Source organism: Rutidosis leptorrhynchoides, chromosome 8 (assembly GCF_046630445.1).
Source record: "Rutidosis leptorrhynchoides isolate AG116_Rl617_1_P2 chromosome 8, CSIRO_AGI_Rlap_v1, whole genome shotgun sequence".
In the NCBI taxonomy this organism is placed as follows: domain Eukaryota; kingdom Viridiplantae; phylum Streptophyta; class Magnoliopsida; order Asterales; family Asteraceae; genus Rutidosis; species Rutidosis leptorrhynchoides.
Window position 1 is genome coordinate 242,712,753 of NC_092340.1, and position 20,989 is coordinate 242,733,741.

The window sequence follows — 20,989 nt, forward strand, 5'->3', positions numbered from 1 at the left end:
ACTCATTACTTAACTAGTATGATAAAGATAACGATATTTATATTTTATTTTTTTAAATATATATAATGATTTAAATTAATATTATATATATTTATACGCGTATTATACGTACATAGTTTTATACTTTTACTATACTTAAACTTTACCTTTACTTTATTTTTACTTTACTTTACCTTTAATAATTCACTTTAATAATTCATACTTTAATAATTCACTTTAATAATTCATACTTTAATAATTCACTTTAATAATTCATACTTTAAAAATTCACTTTAATAATTCACTTTAATAATTCATACTTTAATAATTCACTTTAATAATTCATACTTTAATAATTCAAAAATCTATTATAAATAGAATTCAATAGATTTCATTATTTCATAAAAACTTGAAAATATTTTTCTCTAAACTCTCTCAATCGATTTACATATATATATTTACTCCGTATTATTTCAAGATATTATTAGTATACATAAAATATTACGACGGAGTGCTGTTCGAGTGATTTCGAAATTGTTTTTCGATTAGGATAGGATTAAGGAAATTATGGGTTATAGCTTTGGAGGTAATTGAGTATGGTTCATGGGTATGCTCGTGAGGTCAATATAGTGTTTATCATTTCCTGTAACAACCCAACCCGTTAACCAACCAATAACGCAGAAGAAGAAAAAAATATTTTGCTGGTACAGCACATGGCGCGGCGCGCCATATGGCCGCGCAGCGCGCCAAAGTGGCCTGTCCAAAAAGTCATGAAATGCGAAAATGTTTGACCACTTCCCGACGTATTTAGACAAAACGCTTTTCACAACCTATTCATATATGAAAAACTAACACGTTCCATTCATAAAATAAGTTTTACGAGGCCGGGCCCACATCGGCCGTTTTACGACTTTCATACGAAAATACAAGTTTTCAATCACACGACTATTAACACAAAATAAAGCCGAGCATGGCGATTGGGGATACGCTACCCCATCCTAATCAATCCAAAAGCAAGCCTTCTAAAGCAACTACGCGAGTCCACTAGTCCCACGCTTACCCGAGCCACCGAATCCATGCAAATCTATAAAAAGGTAAACAACGAGAGGGTAAGCTAACGCTTAGTGAGTGAGAATATACTACATACATATATATGCATAAAGTGGACACGCCACATAAATAAACAAATACCGCATACCGAAGCATCCAAGCATAAAGGCAAGCTAATCTAAGCATACCGTACGATCACTAAGCAACAAGCTAACAACATCAACAATGAGTAAGTTCACCAACGACAATGTGAACAAATGCCAATAAGCTACACCCGGAGGGTTAGCTACATCATGACGATACAACATTATACGTATACAATATTTAACATGCTAAACAATCACAAACACAATATGGTTAACCATAACGCTATGGTGCTACCGGCTCGTGGTTCACACCATACGTATTTGAGTCATACTCTTTTATAGTGCTACCGGCTCGTGGTTCACGCCTCGTTTTATAGTGCTACCGGCTCGTGGTTCACACTCGATGCTACCGGCTCGTGGTTCACATCTATTTTTATAGTGCTACCGGCTCGTGGTTCACACTCGATGCTACCGGCTCGTGGTTCACATCTATTTTTATAGTGCTACCGGCTCGTGGTTCACACTCGATGCTACCGGCTCGTGGTTCACATCTATTTTTATAGTGCTACCGGCTCGTGGTTCACACTCGATGCTACCATAACATCCACAAACAAATACGCCTTAAACATGAACGCATAATTATTCCACTCACAATATTAACCCTTCGCCATTGGGGTTATATAATCCATATCACCCGCCCATGTGATAACGTACACACAAAGTGTGCACCTCGTCAAAGTGGTCAACCAAAACGCACGACCGTGTCAATTGGACCTATACACAAGTCCAACAATTCCACCTATACGAGAAGCAAGCTCTACAAGCGAGAACCCCTTCACCCGACCCGCACCCATCCTACACATACATATGCATATAGGATATTAACACTCACCTTGTCGCCTTGAAGAATGCCACTGAATAATCCGCAACTCGTCAATGGAAAGTACCTATTCCATTTTCACAAATACATCAACACACTTAGAGTGGATTTACAAACTAACCCAAAACAACACTTAGTGCAATTTCGACCCAAATGCACTTCCAAGCATAACCGTGCCCAAACTAACCAATTATCACTAACACAAGTGAGAATGGTCTTAATATGCCAATTAAACCCAATCATAGGTGTTAAACACCTATCTTGCCCATAATGACACTTAAACCCTAATTTTGACCCAAAGGAGTCAACATCGCGCCATTAGCGAGTTTTGACACCAAAACATATTTAACTTGGTTTTATACTTCAACTTAATCCATTTTAAGTTTATAAACCTTATTAAATCGACAATTGGGTCATAATCATCATCAAACCCTAATTTTGACTCTAGTCAAAATTAGTCAACCCAAATTCACCTAAAATGGTTCCAACACTTCCATAATCACTAAACCTAGTGATTAAACTCAAGATTAAAGCCTAATCAAGGCCAAATCATCAACCAACCCAAAACCCGCCAAGTGACAAGAATAACTAGTCACCATAAACCCATTTCATCATCTAAGAGGGTTTCACAACAAATCAAACTCAAACCCTAACTTGAATATCAAATCTAACAAATGAAATTCGGAGTTTGAGCTTACCAATACTATCACCGCGTAGCCAAGAACGAGAGGAACAACTTTAGAACCCGTGCTTTTGATCCAAACGGTCTCCTTCTTCTCCAAAACCCCAAATCTCTCTCTAGAATCTCTCTCTCTCTCTCTCTCTAGATAGTTGGGAGTGATGAATGGATGTGAAAATGATCCAAAACTGATCCAAACCAGCTAATATGGCTCACAAATCCGGCCCCATGTGAAATTACCCAAATACCCTTCATTTAAACCAATTTAAAACAAAGGATTCTGTCAGCGCCAAATGGCGCGGCGCGCCCCAAACCCGCGCTGCGCGCGATCCTACTGAAACAGTTTCTTTTGCATTTTAATATATATACAATAAAACCCACACCCTTGAACACCATAATACACAAGTAAGTAAGATAATTATTCGGGTCTTACAACTCTCCCCCACTTAAACTCGATCACGTCCTCGTGATCCTCGTCACTTAACCAAACGGACCACACTCCACGGTCCTCAAACATACGTCCCAATCCGACTTTCCTAGGCAACTCTTCCCAATGAATCACCTCTAACAACCAAAATCGTCACACGCGATTTAACAAATCACAATCCGAGCACTAAAACCATGCTCAATCCCTCACATCGGGAAACTCAACCAATCTCGAACCGAGATATCAACCCTCTAGCGTAACATTACCAAGTACAATGCTAAAAGAAACCAAGTTTAAATCCTAAAGTCAACAATCCGAAACGATGAAGACCGAACCAAACGAACCCTTACGGATTACACCAATCACTAAACATCCCTTGTAGTGCGCCATACGACCAATACACAACTACCGTAACATCATAATCCAACATCTAGAACCGATAGCGCCCAAAACGACTATGGAAACGCAAAACCCATGGTGTACGAAATCAACCATCGTCACACCCGTAACAACATGTGAGCGAAACACGGCTATCGCCCTACTAATCACACAACATGGTCCTCACGATCCCACCATCGGTGAATAAAACAACTGATAGATCACTCAACACCGGATGAAGTCAGCGGACCCCAAAGGTCATACTCCACCAATCTCAACACCGGATGAAGTCAGCGGACCCGAAGATCATGCTTCACCGATATAACACCACGCTCATGATGAAGTCAGCGGACCCCGAAAGTCATGCTCCACCAATCACGTATTTCCATGATGAAGTCAGCGGACCCTAAAGATCATGCTTCATCAAACAACCATACCATAATCGAGCAAGAACCACCTATACCAAACATAGGTACAAAACAATAATTCTCTAAAAGAGAATCCGACACACACATCCCTTAACCGAGGGATTTCACCTTGCTTGCCAAACACGTCCATTATCTCTCAATGAGATTTACCACATTACCACCTTGGTGATAATTCAAATCCAAAATCATAAGTATAATTTAACCGAAATTGTACTCTACCACAATCGACCAAATCTAGGTCCCGACACAAATTTCGGATCTACCAAAAGCATTGTCCGAAATCTCACACTAAAACCACCTCGTGCAGGAGTGTAACTCCCCCACTTGGAACTACGTTCCATGACCGCATCTTGTACACCCGCACAATGCTACCAAAGGTAGACTTTACTAATAATTGGGTTCACACGGCCCATCACCATGTCTTGTTTCAACTTTGAGCATACCAAGGATCCTAACCTATCCTTAAACACTTCGAACAAAAAGTGTACCACAATTTACACGAACTATACACTCGCAATCATCCAATTGCTTTAGTTTTTCGAATTTCACCTGATCGCTCATGTACCTAAGGGTTTCACTTCGGTACCCTAAGTACAATGTAACCACAACACAATCGGAGTCGAACACCACGCTAGTAGGTATAAAAAGGCACCTAATGTCGCGTCACGTAGACTCCTTTACCAACATACATCGAGATCAACACTCGATTTCAAGAATTTCAATCCACCCGACGAACCTCATGGTTCATCAACTTCAACGCGAAAGCGAACACGCTCTAACATCCGAACACCAAAACTCATTTCCATGGCTTGGTAGAGACATTTCCCAAATACTAAGGAATGCTTGGTTACGCCAAGTCTTACGGCCTTCGCCCGACAATCCAAAGTCACCATAGGGTACTTCCATTAGGAACGTCACCCATATCAATAACATGCACAACACAATTGAGACCTTAAGGGTCTCACTTGAACGAGCTAAACAACCCGATACCAACCAAAATGCCTAAGCCCCCAAGGATTCACACCATAGAGTCAAGGCACAACACATCACTTATACGCTCTGCTGAGAGCAAACCGGAACCATAAACGTAAACTGCCCGCTTGCTACAAATTATCTCCAACGGAGAATAAAGTTTAGCTAAGACTTACGCACATACCGCATGTTATTACAAACGAATGACATATGATTTCGTACTAAAAGTACCTGATGTAGCGCTTTGGGCTTCCGTGCTCCACTTCCCATCATATATTCGCGCTCTAACCTCCTAACCCGATCGTCATGCGATTCGGAACACTCTGACTTCCGGTGTCCCTCCATCCGGCAAATGAAACACCTGATTGAGCCTAAAGGCACTACCGTACAATCTTGTGCCAAATGACCCCGTTCCCCACACTTAAAGCACGTAAGCTTGTAACCCTTCTTACTCTTCTTCTTCACATTCCCGACGCCTTCAGGCGTACTTCGTGCCCTCTTACCATGAGCACCGTGTAATCCTAACCTTGCAAGTACATCTTCATCATCGCTACCTCGAGGTTTGGGAAACCTCTTTTCAAACTCTTCCTTTACAACTTTAGTCACTTGGTCTCGGACCACTTTCGTCATTTGTCCTTCGACCAACTCCTTGGTTACTTCTCTAACTCTGCCGGTGAAAATCGAGACATATCGTTCAAACACAGCCTCAATCTTTAACGTTAACTCATCCTTCCCTTCATGAATAGGCTCACTCGTTCCGCATCCATCTTCCGTTTTCATTCTAAGGAATGCAAACGATTAGATCACGGACGTATAAACCACACGCACAACACCGTCCCATCTTGCTAAACACTCGTCGTACATCACTTGCTAGACACGATTTGCACCCGTAATAAGGTTTGCAAGTCCTTATTACGCATACACGCCGTATCGGATCGTTAGTACAACGACCGCCTCGCTCGATGATATATGCAACCGCAACATAAACAAAGCACAAACAAAATCCTACGCGATATAAACACACGCGAGAATTATTATCACATCACAATAATATATTAATAATATCCGCATTACTAATATACACGTTAGTCAATCTATAAACAAGGCACTAACCAAACCCATTCCGACCCGTAATCCTACAAGTCCCGCAACAAATTTAGCACACACAAAAGTCTAAGTCTAGGCACCTATCTCAAGTCACCTAAATCCCTTAGACCATGCTCTGATACCACTTGTAACAACCCAACCCGTTAACCAACCAATAACGCAGAAAAAAAAAATTTTTTTTGCTGGTACAGCACATGGCGCGGCGCGCCATATGGCCGCGCGGCGCGCCAAAGTGGCCTGTCCAAAAAGTCATGAAATGCGAAAATGTTTGACCACTTCCCGACGTATTTAGACAAAACGCTTTTCACAACCTATTCATATATGAAAAACTAACACGTTCCATTCATAAAATAAGTTTTACGAGGCCGGGCCCACATCGGCCGTTTTACGACTTTCATACGAAAATACAAGTTTTCAATCACACGACTATTAACACAAAATAAAGCCGAGCATGGCGATTGGGGATACGCTACCCCATCCTAATCAATCCAAAAGCAAGCCTTCTAAAGCAACTACGCGAGTCCACTAGTCCCACGCTTACCCGAGCCACCGAATCCATGCAAATCTATAAAAAGGTAAACAACGAGAGGGTAAGCTAACGCTTAGTGAGTGAGAATATACTACATACATATATATGCATAAAATGGACACGCCACATAAATAAACAAATACCGCATACCGAAGCATCCAAGCATAAAGGCAAGCTAATCTAAGCATACCGTACGATCACTAAGCAACAAGCTAACAACATCAACAATGAGTAAGTTCACCAACGACAATGTGAACAAATGCCAATAAGCTACACCCGGAGGGTTAGCTACATCATGACGATACAACATTATACGTATACAATATTTAACATGCTAAACAATCACAAACACAATATGGTTAACCATAACGCTATGGTGCTACCAGCTCGTGGTTCACACCATACGTATTTGAGTCATACTCTTTTATAGTGCTACCGGCTCGTGGTTCACACTTCGACGCTACCGGCTCGTGGTTCACGCCTCGTTTTATAGTGCTACCGGCTCGTGGTTCACACTCGATGCTACCGGCTCGTGGTTCACATCTATTTTTATAGTGCTACCGGCTCGTGGTTCACACTCGATGCTACCGGCTCGTGGTTCACATCTATTTTTATAGTGCTACCGGCTCGTGGTTCACACTCGATGCTACCGGCTCGTGGTTCACATCTATTTTTATAGTGCTACCGGCTCGTGGTTCACACTCGATGCTACCATAACATCCACAAACAAATACGCCATAAACATGAACGCATAATTATTCCACTCACAATATTAACCCTTCGCCATTGGGGTTATATAATCCATATCACCCGCCCATGTGATAACGTACACAAAAAGTGTGCACCTCATCAAAGTGGTCAACTAAAACGCACGACTGTGTCAATTGGACCTATACACAAGTCCAACAATTCCACCTATACGAGAAGCGAGCTCTACAAGCGAGAACCCCTTCACCCGACCCGCACCCATCCTACACATACATATGCATATAGGATATTAACACTCACCTTGTCGCCTTGAAGAATGCCACCGAATAATCCGCAACTCGTCAATGGAAAGTACCTATTCCATTTTCACAAATACATCAACACACTTAGAGTGGATTTACAAACTAACCCAAAACAACACTTAGTGCAATTTCGACCCAAATGCACTTCCAAGCATAACCGTGCCCAAACTAACCAATTATCACTAACACAAGTGAGAATGGTCTTAATATGCCAATTAAACCCAATCATAGGTGTTAAACACCTATCTTGCCCATAATGACACTTAAACCCTAATTTTGACCCAAAGGAGTCAACATCGCGCCATTAGCGAGTTTTGACACCAAAACATATTTAACTTGGTTTTATACTTCAACTTAATCCATTTTAAGTTTATAAACCTTATTAAATCGACAATTGGGTCATAATCATCACCAAACCCTAATTTTGACTCTAGTCAAAATTAGTCAACCCAAATTCACCTAAAATGGTTCCAACACTTCCATAATCACTAAACCTAGTGATTAAACTCAAGATTAAAGCCTAATCAAGGCTAAATCATCAACCAACCAAAAACCCGCCAAGTGACAAGAATAACTAGTCACCATAAACCCATTTCATCATCTAAGAGGGTTTCACAACAAATCAAACTCAAACCCTAACTTGAATATCAAATCTAACAAATGAAATTCGGAGTTTGAGCTTACCAATACTATCACCGCGTAGCCAAGAACGAGAGGAACAACTTTAGAACCCGAGCTTTTGATCCAAACGGCCTCCTTCTTCTCCAAAACCCCAAATCTCTCTCTAGAATCTCTCTCTCTCTCTCTCTAGATAGTTGGGAGTGATGAATGGATGTGAAAATGATCCAAAACTGATCCAAACCAACTAATATGGCTCACAAATCCGGCCCTAAGTGAAATTACCCAAATACCCTTCATTTAAACCAATTTAAAACAAAGGATTCTGTCAGCGCCAAATGGAGCGGCGCGCCCCAAACCCGCGCGGCGCGCGATCCTACTGAAACAGTTTCTTTTGCATTTTAATATATATACAATAAAACCCACACCCTTGAACACCATAATACACAAGTAAGTAAGATAATTATTCGGGTCTTACATTTCCGTTGCGTCTACGTACCTTTCCTGCAATATTGAATCTCAATATTGATACGTGAGTACTCATAATTTAATTTTTACATATTAATAGTGTATCCCTGACTAGTGCTCGAGTATTTAGGATTATGCATACTTGTACTTTTGATATTGCCCTTAGACAGGTTAGGTTGAATCTTGAATTAGTTACACTTGCGGTTGAGATAAGGTATAAGATATGCATGTCCTTGGAAAGCTAGCGAAAAATTAAGAACTTTTCCTTTAGATATCGAATGGTTTCGATGAACGGATTAGAAGTTATAATCAATTGAATTTTCGATATTTTTATTAAAAATGATTATTATTATCGTCTTTTTTATCGTCGTTCTAGTTTTATCTTATTATTATCATTATTATTATCTTTATCAATAAAAGGGATTTATCATTAAAAATTGTTATTTTTTTATTATTACTATCGTTATTATCGTTAAAGTTATAATTAGTATTATTATTATTATCCAATTATTATTATTATTATTATTATTAGTATTATTATTATTATTATTATTATCATTATTAATATATATATATATCATTATTTAAAAATGGCTATTGTTATTGTTATTATTATTATTACTATTATTACTATATTATCATTAAGATAATTATTAGTATTATCGTTAATAATGTTATAGTAACTATCATTATTAATATTAGTGTAATTAAAATAAATATTTGTAACACCTAATTATTTTGATTACTATTATTATCATTATTATGAACACGATATAAAAGACGATTAAAAGCTATTAAACGAAACGATTAGGAAATAATGAGTAAGAGTATCATGATGAAATTAAAATATTATAAGATATTGATTTAGATAAAATTATAGTTCTTATTATTTTTATCATTACTATTATTATTAAAAGTATCGTTAGTATTAAAACTATCATTTTAACAAAAATTATCATTTTAATAGAAATGTCATTGTTACTATAAAATATCATTATTATTATTATTATTTTAAATAGAATTATTATTTTAAAGATAATATTAAAAATTATCGTAAATATTAAAGTTATCATAATTAGAATTATCGTATTATCATAATGTCATCTTAGTAATTATAAATATTGATATTTTTATAATAATAATTATTATTACAAAATAATACAACTTTTACTTACTATCATTATAGATATTATTTTATCAAATAAATATGTGATACAAACATATTTTACTACGTGTAATAACTTACTTTAATAATACCTATCATATTATCTTTATGATATTAAATGAACCCTATAAATTTTATTACTTAATATATATAAAAGTATATTTTATTATATAAATTTAATATAAAATTTTATTTATTAATAAATAAATTATATTATTTACTCTAATAAATCTTTTAAAAATATTTAAAAATATAAAACGACGATATTTAAACTATATATTAATCATGTATAGATTTTTGGAAATTATTTTGAGTCAAAATTTACTTTTGTTGACTTTTGCATATTAGTCTCGAGCATTAGGATTGTGGTACACTATGACTTGACCTAATTTGTTAGACAAATATTGACCAACACATAAATATATATAATTAATTTAGGTTCGTGAATCCGAGGCCAACCTTGCACTTGTTCAATGACGTTATATGTATTTTTACTACGAAATACAGTATGGTGAGTTTCATTGCCCCTTTTACTCTTTACATTTTTGGGCTGAGAATACATGCAAATGCTTTATTAACTGTTTTACAATAATTATATGCGTGATTTTCATTTGCCTTTTTACCCTTTATATTTTTGGGACTGAGAATACATGCGCTTTTATAAATGTTTGACGAAATAGACACAAGTAATTGAAACTACATTCTATGGTTGAATTATCGAAATCGAATATGCCCCTTTTTATTAAAGTCTGGTAATCTAAGAATTAGGGAACAGACACCCTAATTGACGCGAATCCTAAAGATAGATCTATTGGGCCTAACAAACCCCATCCAAAGTACCGGATGCTTTAGTACTTCGAAATTTATATCATGTCCGAAGGAGGATCCCGGAATGATAGGGGATATTCTTATATGTATCTAGTTAATGTCGGTTACCAGGTATTCACCATATGAATGATTATTTTTGTCTCTGTGCATGGGACGTATATTTATGAGAACTGGAAATGAAATTCTTGTGGTCTATTAAAATGATGGAAATAAATGATTATGATAAACTAATGAACTCACCAACCTTTTGGTTGACACTTTAAAGCATGTTTATTCTCAGGTGTTAAAGAAATCTTCCGCTGTGCATTTGCTCATTTTAAAGATATTACTTGGAGTCATTTATGGCATATTTCAAAAGACGTTGCATTCAAGTCGTTGAGTTCAATAGAGATTATTATTAAGTAAATGACAGATTAGGTCATTTATAGTCGAATCTTATTAAATGGTATGCATGTCTGTCAATTTTCGATGTAAAGAGAGTTTATCTTTTAAAAACGAATGCAATGTCTGAAAAATGTATCATATAGAGGTCAAATACCTTGCGATGTAGTCAGCTATTGAGAATCGTTTATAATGTATATGAACGGGTCCTTTCAGATTCATAATACTGTTTTTTCCGGTCCGCAACCTCATCATGATTTTCCTTGATCGACAAATGCAACGACTCACGCGAAGATCTCGAAGGTGTAGAATCACTTGATTTTTTCCTTGACTTTCTCGGTTTACCCGGTGGACGGGGTATTGGATCACGACCATACATTTCTTTGTTTGGGGCTTCAACATCTTCATCCAAGTTAACCGAACTATTTCCAACCTCTTCTTCAACCGTCGGCATAAATTTCCTGTTTCGAGTACCGATTACCACCGGATCCGGATGTAGCCACTTTGGCTTGGTTTTCAAAATACTCCAAGTCCGATGACTAGTGAACTTTTTGTGCTCTTCAATTCTATATTGTGTGTCACACCGATCACGAAAATCAAGATCATTCTCACCACTTCTTCGATCATTCTTCAAACGATTATAAACACCATTATATTTATTGCATTCCGCATTCAACTTTGTCCATTTGGAAGACAAAGCGTCCTTTGATCGATCAAATGGCGGTTTCCGTGTGTGATACTCATGCCACACCATTTGCCAAAAACTTTGCCCTACAACGAATCAAATAAATATAAATAATATATAAACTTAAATAATATATATGCATAGATAATATATATGTACAAATAATATATATGTATACAAATAGATATATAAACGCGAATATGTATAAAAAGTATATATATATATATATACGCGAATATGTATAAATAATATATATACCTGTCCGTGCGTTTCCTTCAAACGAATCTTCGGAAACCAAAAGCCAACTTTCCGCCAAACGTAACTCATCCCATTCGTTCCAAGTGTTTTGAGTGATGTTTACGGGTGTGTTTCTTGGCCTTTTTTCGACTTCTTTAGCCTTTCCTTTGCCCTTTGCCTTTGCCTTTGCTCGTGCCCTCTCGGATGTGGGTGTCGGAACCTCGTCTTCAAAAGATCGAGTGAATGATTGTTGAGATCGTTGCAAACTTTTTTCCTTTTGCCACTCCATCCAACTAGCATAATCTTCGGGTGACATTTGTGGTATTCGGGTTTGTGTGTTTTCGGGTTCGGGATGAGCTACGTTAAATTCGTGCCAATTAAAATTAGAACCCATCGGGTTTGATTCGTCGTAAACGTAGTTGGGTGAATTTGGGTCGGAAGAATTGAAATTCATTTTGTTGAAGATGGTTTGTGAAGAAGATTTGTAGTGAATGTGTGTATATATAGAAAAAGAAATAAATACAAAAAAAAAAAAACTGAAAAAAAACTGAAAAAGAAAAACAAAGGAAACTAGCCGTTTCCAACGGCTATTTTTTTAAAAAAATTTCCAACGGATCCTTTTTTGTCACCGTCGGTTTTGGGAGGTTGGGGATCGACGGTGAGATCGACGCCGTCACGGTGTCGACCGACTGTCGATCTCGCCGTCGATTTTAGATGGACGGTGAAAAATTTTTCGGGCACCGAGTGCTCTTAGTATCGTAATTATGCTTAGTTTATCAATGTTATGTTTCCCGGGTCCATGTACAACGACTCTCATTGATATTGATATTGATATTGATATTGATATTGGTGTTCTTTGTTATTATTTTTATACGTGTTTAGTGTTGGTGATTTTAGCATGATCCAACATATCATTTTAGTGATTGGATTACTAAGTTGAAAGTGTTTTCGAACTGTTGATACGTTACACGAATTAGGAGAGTGTGGAGTACACGTTCGTAAAACGTCAGATGGTTTAATGTGTCCTTTGGACTTGGAAATAATGCATGGAACTTGAGGAATGCGAAACGAGAATTGAAAAGGCCATACGCTCGGAGAACCTTAAGCACGAATTTGAGGTGCTGGACGCAGGGTTAAGCCGCGGCGCGGCTAGGAAGCCCGCGGCGCAGCTCATAAGGCGTTTTGAAGGTCGAGCGTTTGTCAAAACAAGATGGCTGGAGGCTTCATTAGGCCGCGGGGCGGCCTCGCCACCCGCGCTGCTGTAAGACCCAAATATTTCATTTTACATATGTGTATTTAAGTTATTCAAGTTGTGTGGGTTTTCGTTGTGTATTTTAAAATAGAGAAGAATCTGGACTGGGCGATCTGCGCGCCGCGCGGGCCAGTGGCGCGCCGCGCCATTACGGGCTGACAGCTCATCTCTTGCTTAAGGGCTTTTTGGTAAATTCACATGGGACCCGACTTTAAGGCTTGGAATCAGTTGTTGGAGTCTCATTTACTCCTTTTCCATCTACCTTATCATTTTCCATTTAATCCTAGAGAGAGAGGAAGTTCTAGAGTGAGAGAGCTCCATTAAAGGAAGAAGGAAGTTGAATCGGGTCTTAGTGCGAGTTCTAAAGTCGTTCATCTAGTCGCTAACTACGTGGTGATTGTGTTGGTAAGTTATAAAACCTAATTTCTTACTTTAATTGTATTAAGGGTTAGGGTTTGGGTAGTGTTGCACATAAAACCCATTTGTTAGTGAATTAGGGGTTTTTGGGTGAATTTGAGTCATGTAGACTCAAAGTTGACTAACTCGGGTTTTCAAAGTATTAATTTATGTTTATGAGCTTAAATTTGGTTAGTCAAATTACTAGCACACTTATATATATGTAAAGGGGTGTTAAGTGGGTTAGTGGATGACCCGAAATGGGTGTGTAGACCTTAAATTGGTCAAATGGGTCAAAGTGGACCTAAGTTAGTTAATGTTTGTGATTAATGCCTAAACCTTGTTTTGAAATGTGTTTTAAACCTATCTTGGCTAATGTTAGGGTTTTGGTATGAGTTGACCCAAAATTAGGGTTAAATGTGCAAATGGGTTGAAATTGCACTTTGGGTCAAAATGGCTTTAGAATGGTGAAAGAATTGGTTGACCAACTTGAGTTTTTGATTGATAATATGTATAATGTGATAGGTACGTTACATTGAGGTTTTGCAAGCTCGGGTATCTTTTCACAAGAGATTTTGAAGTGAGTGGAATAATTATATGTGTAGGTATATAATGTATCTATTTGTTGTAGCGTGAAATGTGTAGTGTCGAGGTGCTAAGACACCACGTTTCACGTGATGAGTGAAGCATCGAGGTGTTAAGATGCCACTCGGGGTGAAGCATCGAGGTGTTAAGATGCCACCTAGGGGTGTAGTGTCGAGGTGTTAAGACACCACTCGGTAAAATAATGAGTGAAGCATCGAGGTGTTAAGGTGCCACTCGGGGTAAAGTACCGAGGTGTTAAGATGCCACCCTAGGGGTTAGTGATACGAGGTGTTAAGTACCTTAACGGATGTTATGAACACTGATGGCGTTTTCGCGAGCGCCATTCCCTTGTACGATTGGTTAACCATGGTTATTGTGTTGTAAGTGTGTGTAAGCATATTATATTATCCATACATTTGCTTGTAGATAAACCAATTATCCATACATAGATAAACAATTATCCATTGCACATCCCTTGACCCATTTGTTAAACCAAAGGTTTTATGGTACCCAACTCACCATTAAACACTATTTAAGATTTCTGCAACGACCTTGAAACATTTTCAGCTTCCCAACAACTTCTAATTTCCTTCTTACATATGTATTTGATTGATTAGCTTCTCATATGACCACAAATTATTAGATTTCCACACAAGAGGTAGAAAATCATTACAATGATAGAAGTAAGTCACATATATATATATATATATATATATATATATATATATATATATATATATATATATATATAATATAATATATCTAATATCTATAGAGTAGCACATCAATCCAAGCAAAAGTTTGGTTTGTAATGGATACAATAAAAAATAGTCTTTGTAAATCTAAAACCAAAACAATTCATGTGCAACAATGCATTTATACAGAAATAAAAAGCTAACTGATAAAAAAAATGTTAATTAAGACACTATAATTACCTTTTTGACAACGTTGCGAACTGGTTCCACAGTGTTGCGAGCTTCAACTGTCACAACAACTCAACATCATTCAGTTCTTGGCAGAAGTTAAAGACACAAAGATCACAAAAAGAATCATTAGACCACATCATCAAAGATAAAAATATTACCTTCAAATGAGCAGCAGCCTTGTCGTTGTGGTTGTCGGTAAAAACTCCAGTACTACTGGGCCCATATTATTTCTGTCCCGTGCATATGCAAGCTAAAACTTGCCCGTCTTTCAACCCCCGAACATCCAAATTCCAAGAAAGCCTGTATAAGAAAGAATACCAATTAAATGAAAATTTTTGTTTTCCCAGCCTATTGTTTCTTTCTTTCTCTGTTAATAAATTAATAACAACATTAATAATAATAATTAATAATTAATAGCAATAACAATAATAATAATTAAATAATGGTATAAGGAGCTCTGTTTACTGAATGTTATCTTTGTTATCTTCATGAATTGCTAGAAAAAGGATCTCCAAAATTTTTCACTTGCTGCAAAAGTATTACAGGTACTTTCAATACATGACTCACATAAAACAATCTAGAAAGCAGCATGCTTAATCACTATTATAATTAATAAGATATCCAAACACATAAATAAAAGGAAATTCAAGCACGTTCCTGTGTTCATGACATTGGCTGCAATAGTTATACCATCATATGTTAGAGGGTTAGAGGAGCCAAAACGGGTTGGATATTGGATCAAGCAAAAAAAAAAAAAAAAAAAAAAAAAAAAAACCTATGATTGCCAAATCTAAAGAATACCTGGGATTAAAACCACAAAATATAGAATCCAAGATAAGATTAAAATGTAAAGTTTTACTCACAAACTCACGAATTTGAATCCTAAAGTTGAATCCTAAAGTCTCTGTATAATTACTTTACATAATACATGTTTGATGTTTGATTCGATAAGTATTTACGCTTAGTATCAGCAGCATCATCGCTTTTAATTTAGATATCATTAGTTAAGCATAAATAATATTTTCTTAATAATTTATATATTATCCTAGTGGTTTGGTTAAATATATTGTTGACTGTTTTTTTGATACAGATGACGGACGAAGGTTACTCTTTCGATTTACCCGTGCCACTGCTTGACGAGCCTGAAAAGTTGTTAAATTTCATATCCTGGAAGCGTCGTTTTGAAATTATTGTTACCGCAAAAAGTCTAAGTTTATGGGAAGTCATAAAATTCGGAAATTACATTCCAAAAAAAGTTTCACCAGACGGAAATAGTCTGGTTGTTAAACCGGAAATTGAATGGTCCGAAGAGGATAAAACCAAAGTTCATGAAAATTCTTTAGCAATTCATATGTTCTATTGTGCCTTACACGATAGCACGATGGAGCTAATTTACAAGTGTGATACGGCTCACGATATTTGGGAAACACTGTGTTTGATATATGAAGGAAACGCCCAACTTAAGAAATGCAAAATTGATATTCTTGTCAAAGAATTTGATAGTTTTAAGATGATTGATGGTGAATCTATTCATGATATGTATGGGAGATTTGTGGGTATTGACACATCATTAAGGACACTTGGAAAATCACTTTCAGATGAGATATGTGTGGAAAAAGTTCTTAGTGCGCTTACTCCCGAATGGAATGATCTCGTGAAAAACGAGTATGCTCCTTCCCTAAATGCTCTCATCGGTAATCTTTATGTCTTGCGAAACATGTCAAAATTATGGGAGAGACGAAGATAGGATGGCAAGACATATGAAGAACTTGTTTTGCTCTAACTGTAAGTCGTTATGACATAATTTCAGATTATGTTAAGGTTCCACTGTAGATTAATTACATTTTCTTTTGATTGCATCCTTAGTTGTTTAATTCATATGTCCTTATCTTTTTCTTATATATGAACTGTTGTCGTAACTACCAAAAAGATTGATAAATTGCATATCTAAAGTGTGTTAATTATATCGGTTAGATCGGCCACCTAAACATACATCTAGGTAATAAGAAGAAAAAGCATGTGAAATTTGCCTTAAAATGATCCTGATGAACAGAATCTCTTCCATTATGAGCTAATATATTTTATAGATCGAGCTTATATATGTATAGACTTCAAATGTGTGCGTTTTTATTAGGTGTTATCGTGTTTCTCTGTTTAATAGCTTTCAAATGTATGTGTTTTACGTCAAACCAGATAAGCGGGTCAAAAATATGAAAATATGGCTAGAAGTTAAATGGATAGTATTTTATCGGTCAATCCAACTCAACACTTAATATTTTTGACACATCTACTAAGACCAATCCCAACCATGACGCTGTCATGGGCATTTCCTCAGCGCCACATCAGCTTTCTCTCTCCTCCTTTCTCACCACTTCCTCTCATAACACACAATTGCCAACCATAACATACTATTTTTTTTTTTTTTTTTTGAAAAGCAAGAAAGATTATATTCCACCACCAAATTACATCAAGAGTACAAATCAGAGGATGAGAATCATCCTTTATACACAATCATACATACTACATACACAATACACATCCAAACTTGAAAAAAGAAGGTTGCAAAGGTGGCAACCAAAACCTTAAAACATGGACCTAAATACTATGAAAGAAGGTACGTGCCCGGATTTGTTAACCAAGATAGCCACTCGAATTTCTTCCCCTTTGATCTAAGGGATATCCATTCAAATGATTTGCTTTGAATCTCGGCAACAATAACCGGCGATGACCACGACTTTCCTTTGAACACCATGTTGTTTCGGTTCCTCCAAATGTAATAAACGCAAATCCACTCGATCGCTTGCCACACCTTGCTTCCAAAGCTTGACATCGTCGCGGAAGAATTACCCCTAAGAATTTCATTTGAACTAAAGTTACCAAAATTGCCAAGCCCCCACCACCGATATATTTTACTCCATACCTCCATAGCCTCTTTGCAAAAAATGAAGGTATGATCTATAGATTCCGTGTCATCATCACAAAGGGGGCAACGAACACTATGAAGGTCTATCCCCCGCTTATCTAACTCTAAACGAACCGGAAGTCTCTTTTTCACAAGTCGCCATACAAAAATTTCAACTTTCTTAGGAACAAGGCTATTACGCATAGTAGGTATTACCGATGTATGTCCCGATCCCATTAATTTAATATCAATTAAACTCGATAAAATTTTGACAGTAAATTTGTTGTTACCCGACAGCTCCCACTTCCATGAGTCTGGTACTGAATGCCTCAGCGAGATCTCGGCCAGCAGCCCAGCAAGTCCCTGCAAATCAGAATCTGTCCGGCCCGATGGTCTTCTAGCCCAATTCCCTTCCTGGATCAGCCCCGGCCCATCTTGTCGAATTCTGTCACACACCTTCGCATCTTTTTCCATCTCTAATCGAAACAGCCTGGGAAACAGTTCGCTCAGTTTTGAATCTCCAATCCATTTGTCCGTCCAGAAACATGTTGAAGTTCCGTCGCCTATTATCTTCACAAAAGAATTCCTAAACGGAATGTCTAAGTCGTCAATTAAAGTACCTGCAACCACAATGTTATACCATGTCCCTAAGCGTGGACCATGTCTATTGACATTACCCACACTTAAGCCACCATCCGCACCATGTATGCTACGAATAACCTTAGCCCAAAGCGAATTGGTTTCGGTTTTGAACCTCCACCACCACTTTCCCAAGAGTGCTAGGTTTTTACTTTTAAGTGACCCGATATTTAACCCCCCGTTTTCATAAGAAGCAAGAATAGAATCCCATTTAACCCATGACATTTTAGACCCGAAACCCGACCCACCCCAAAAAAAAGAGCGTCTCACACTTTCTAAGAGTTTAATCACACAAGGCGGGGCACGATAGAGCGAGAAAAAATACAACGGAAGACTAGATAGAACCGACTTAATAAGCACTAAACTACCTCCAAAAGACATCGATCGCATTTTCCAATTAGAAAGCCTACTTTTGACTTTTTCAATAACCGGTAACCAATCCTTTAGCTTTTTCATTCTCGAACCAATTGGAAGACCAAGGTAAATGAAGGGGAAAGATCCAACTTGACAACCAATATCATTTGCAACCGATCCTACTTCATCATCATTTACACCTATTCCATATAAGTAGCTTTTTTGAAAATTAACCTTTAACCCCGAAGCAAGCTCAAAGCAACTTAAAAGCTTATGAAGGCTAGTAACATTTTCCAGGTTCCACTCCCCGACAAAGATGGTGTCATCCGCATATTGGAGATGCGAGATTAAGATTTTGTCACAACCTACCTCAATTCCTTTAAAGAGCCCCTTATCAATAGCCGCTTTTGTCAAGATGTTCAAACCTTCCGCCGCTAAAATGAAAAGGAAGGGTGAAAGAGGATCACCCTGCCGAACTCCCCTTTCAATCAAAAATTCATTTGTCGGGGACCCATTCACAAGTATCGAAATCGAAGCCGAACTAAGACACGAATAAATCCATTTACACCATTTCTCACCAAATCCCATACACCTCATGACCTCCATTAGAAATTCCCAATTTATACAATCAAACGCCTTTTCAAAGTCCACTTTGAATAGTAATCCTTTAGCCTTTTTCGATTTGAGAAAATCAATGCATTCATTCACAATGAGGGCACCGTCCAAAATGAATCTCCCTTTAAGGAATGCACTTTGCTCGGAACCTACCACCGAAGGTATTACTTTCCTAAGACGATTCGAGAGGATCTTGGCAATTATTTTATAGTAACTACCGATGAGACTTACCGGTCGAAAATCACTAATTTTAAGTGGATCCGATCTCTTAGGAATTAAGGTAACAAACGAGGCGTTACATCCTTTTGAAAATTCACCACTCTCCCAAAACCAAGTGATAGCATTGATGAGATCACCTTTCAACACTTCCCAATATTTCTTGAAAAATCGAAAATTGAACCCGTCCGGACCCGGCGCCTTTGAACTTCCACAATCAAGAATTGCTTCATGAATTTCCTTTTCCTCAAATTTTTCCTCTAAAGATTTAGACTCATAATCAGAGAGCACCGGATAATGTAAGTCTTTTAGACTAGGCCTATCCAATACCGGTTGCTTATATCTGTTACAAAAGTGGTTGTAAGTCTCCAATTTTATATCCTCGGGTAAATCGTTCCAAATACCGTCGATTGACAACCCCCGAATATTATTAGCATTATTTCTCCTACGAATCACCGAATGAAAAAATTTTGTATTTTCGTCCCCTTCCATAACCCATTTAATTCGCGCCTTCTGTTTAAGCATGTCGCCTTTTATTTTCTCCTTTTCGAACCATAATTTTCTAGAGTTCCTCCACCTATCTAGCTCCTCCTCATCCAATGTACATAGTTCGGCTTTTAGTTCCAGATTATTTGCTGTCTCTTTTAATTTCTCAATCTCCTCATCCAACTGGTCGACTTTGCCCCGACTCCATTCTTTCAAAGCAGCTTTAACGTTTTTCAATCTATTTCTGAATACACAGTCCTTTCGAGCAATATCAGGAACCGAGGAGTGCCATGCTTCTTTGATAACCTGATCGACCTCTTCATTCTCGAGCCACACATCGAAAATTTTGAACGGCTTTGGCCCGAAATTTCTCTCTTCGTCCTTTAAAACAATTGCACAATGGTCTGATAGATGTCTATCCAACACAACCGCCGTCAAATCCTTCCACAAATTAATAAATCTTTCTGTCACCAGGAATCGGTCCAGCTTGCTATATTTTATCCCATCATCACTTACTCTTGTGAAGTTCCTGCCTCCCAGGGGGATTTCTACCAAGTTGCATTCATCGATGAACTCGTTGAATTTTTTTGCCCTGTATTCCAAAAACTCACAATTAAATCTTTCGGATGCATTTCTCACTTCATTAAAATCCCCACAAAGTATCCAGGCATCACTGGACACGATATTAGTCATATCATCCCAAAATTTTTG

General features: G+C 37.4%; 1 long non-coding RNA gene across 1 annotated transcript; it reads right to left on the bottom strand.

Moving 5' to 3' along the window:
• Positions 1 to 15,072: 15,072 nt before the first annotated feature.
• Positions 15,073 to 15,573, bottom strand: LOC139861672 (uncharacterized). The gene is made up of 3 exons (XR_011763873.1): positions 15,532 to 15,573; positions 15,225 to 15,366; positions 15,073 to 15,122 (listed from the first exon to the last, which is right to left on the bottom strand). It is a non-coding gene; the product is annotated as an uncharacterized lncRNA (long non-coding RNA).
• Between the last annotated feature and the right edge of the window lie 5,416 nt (positions 15,574 to 20,989).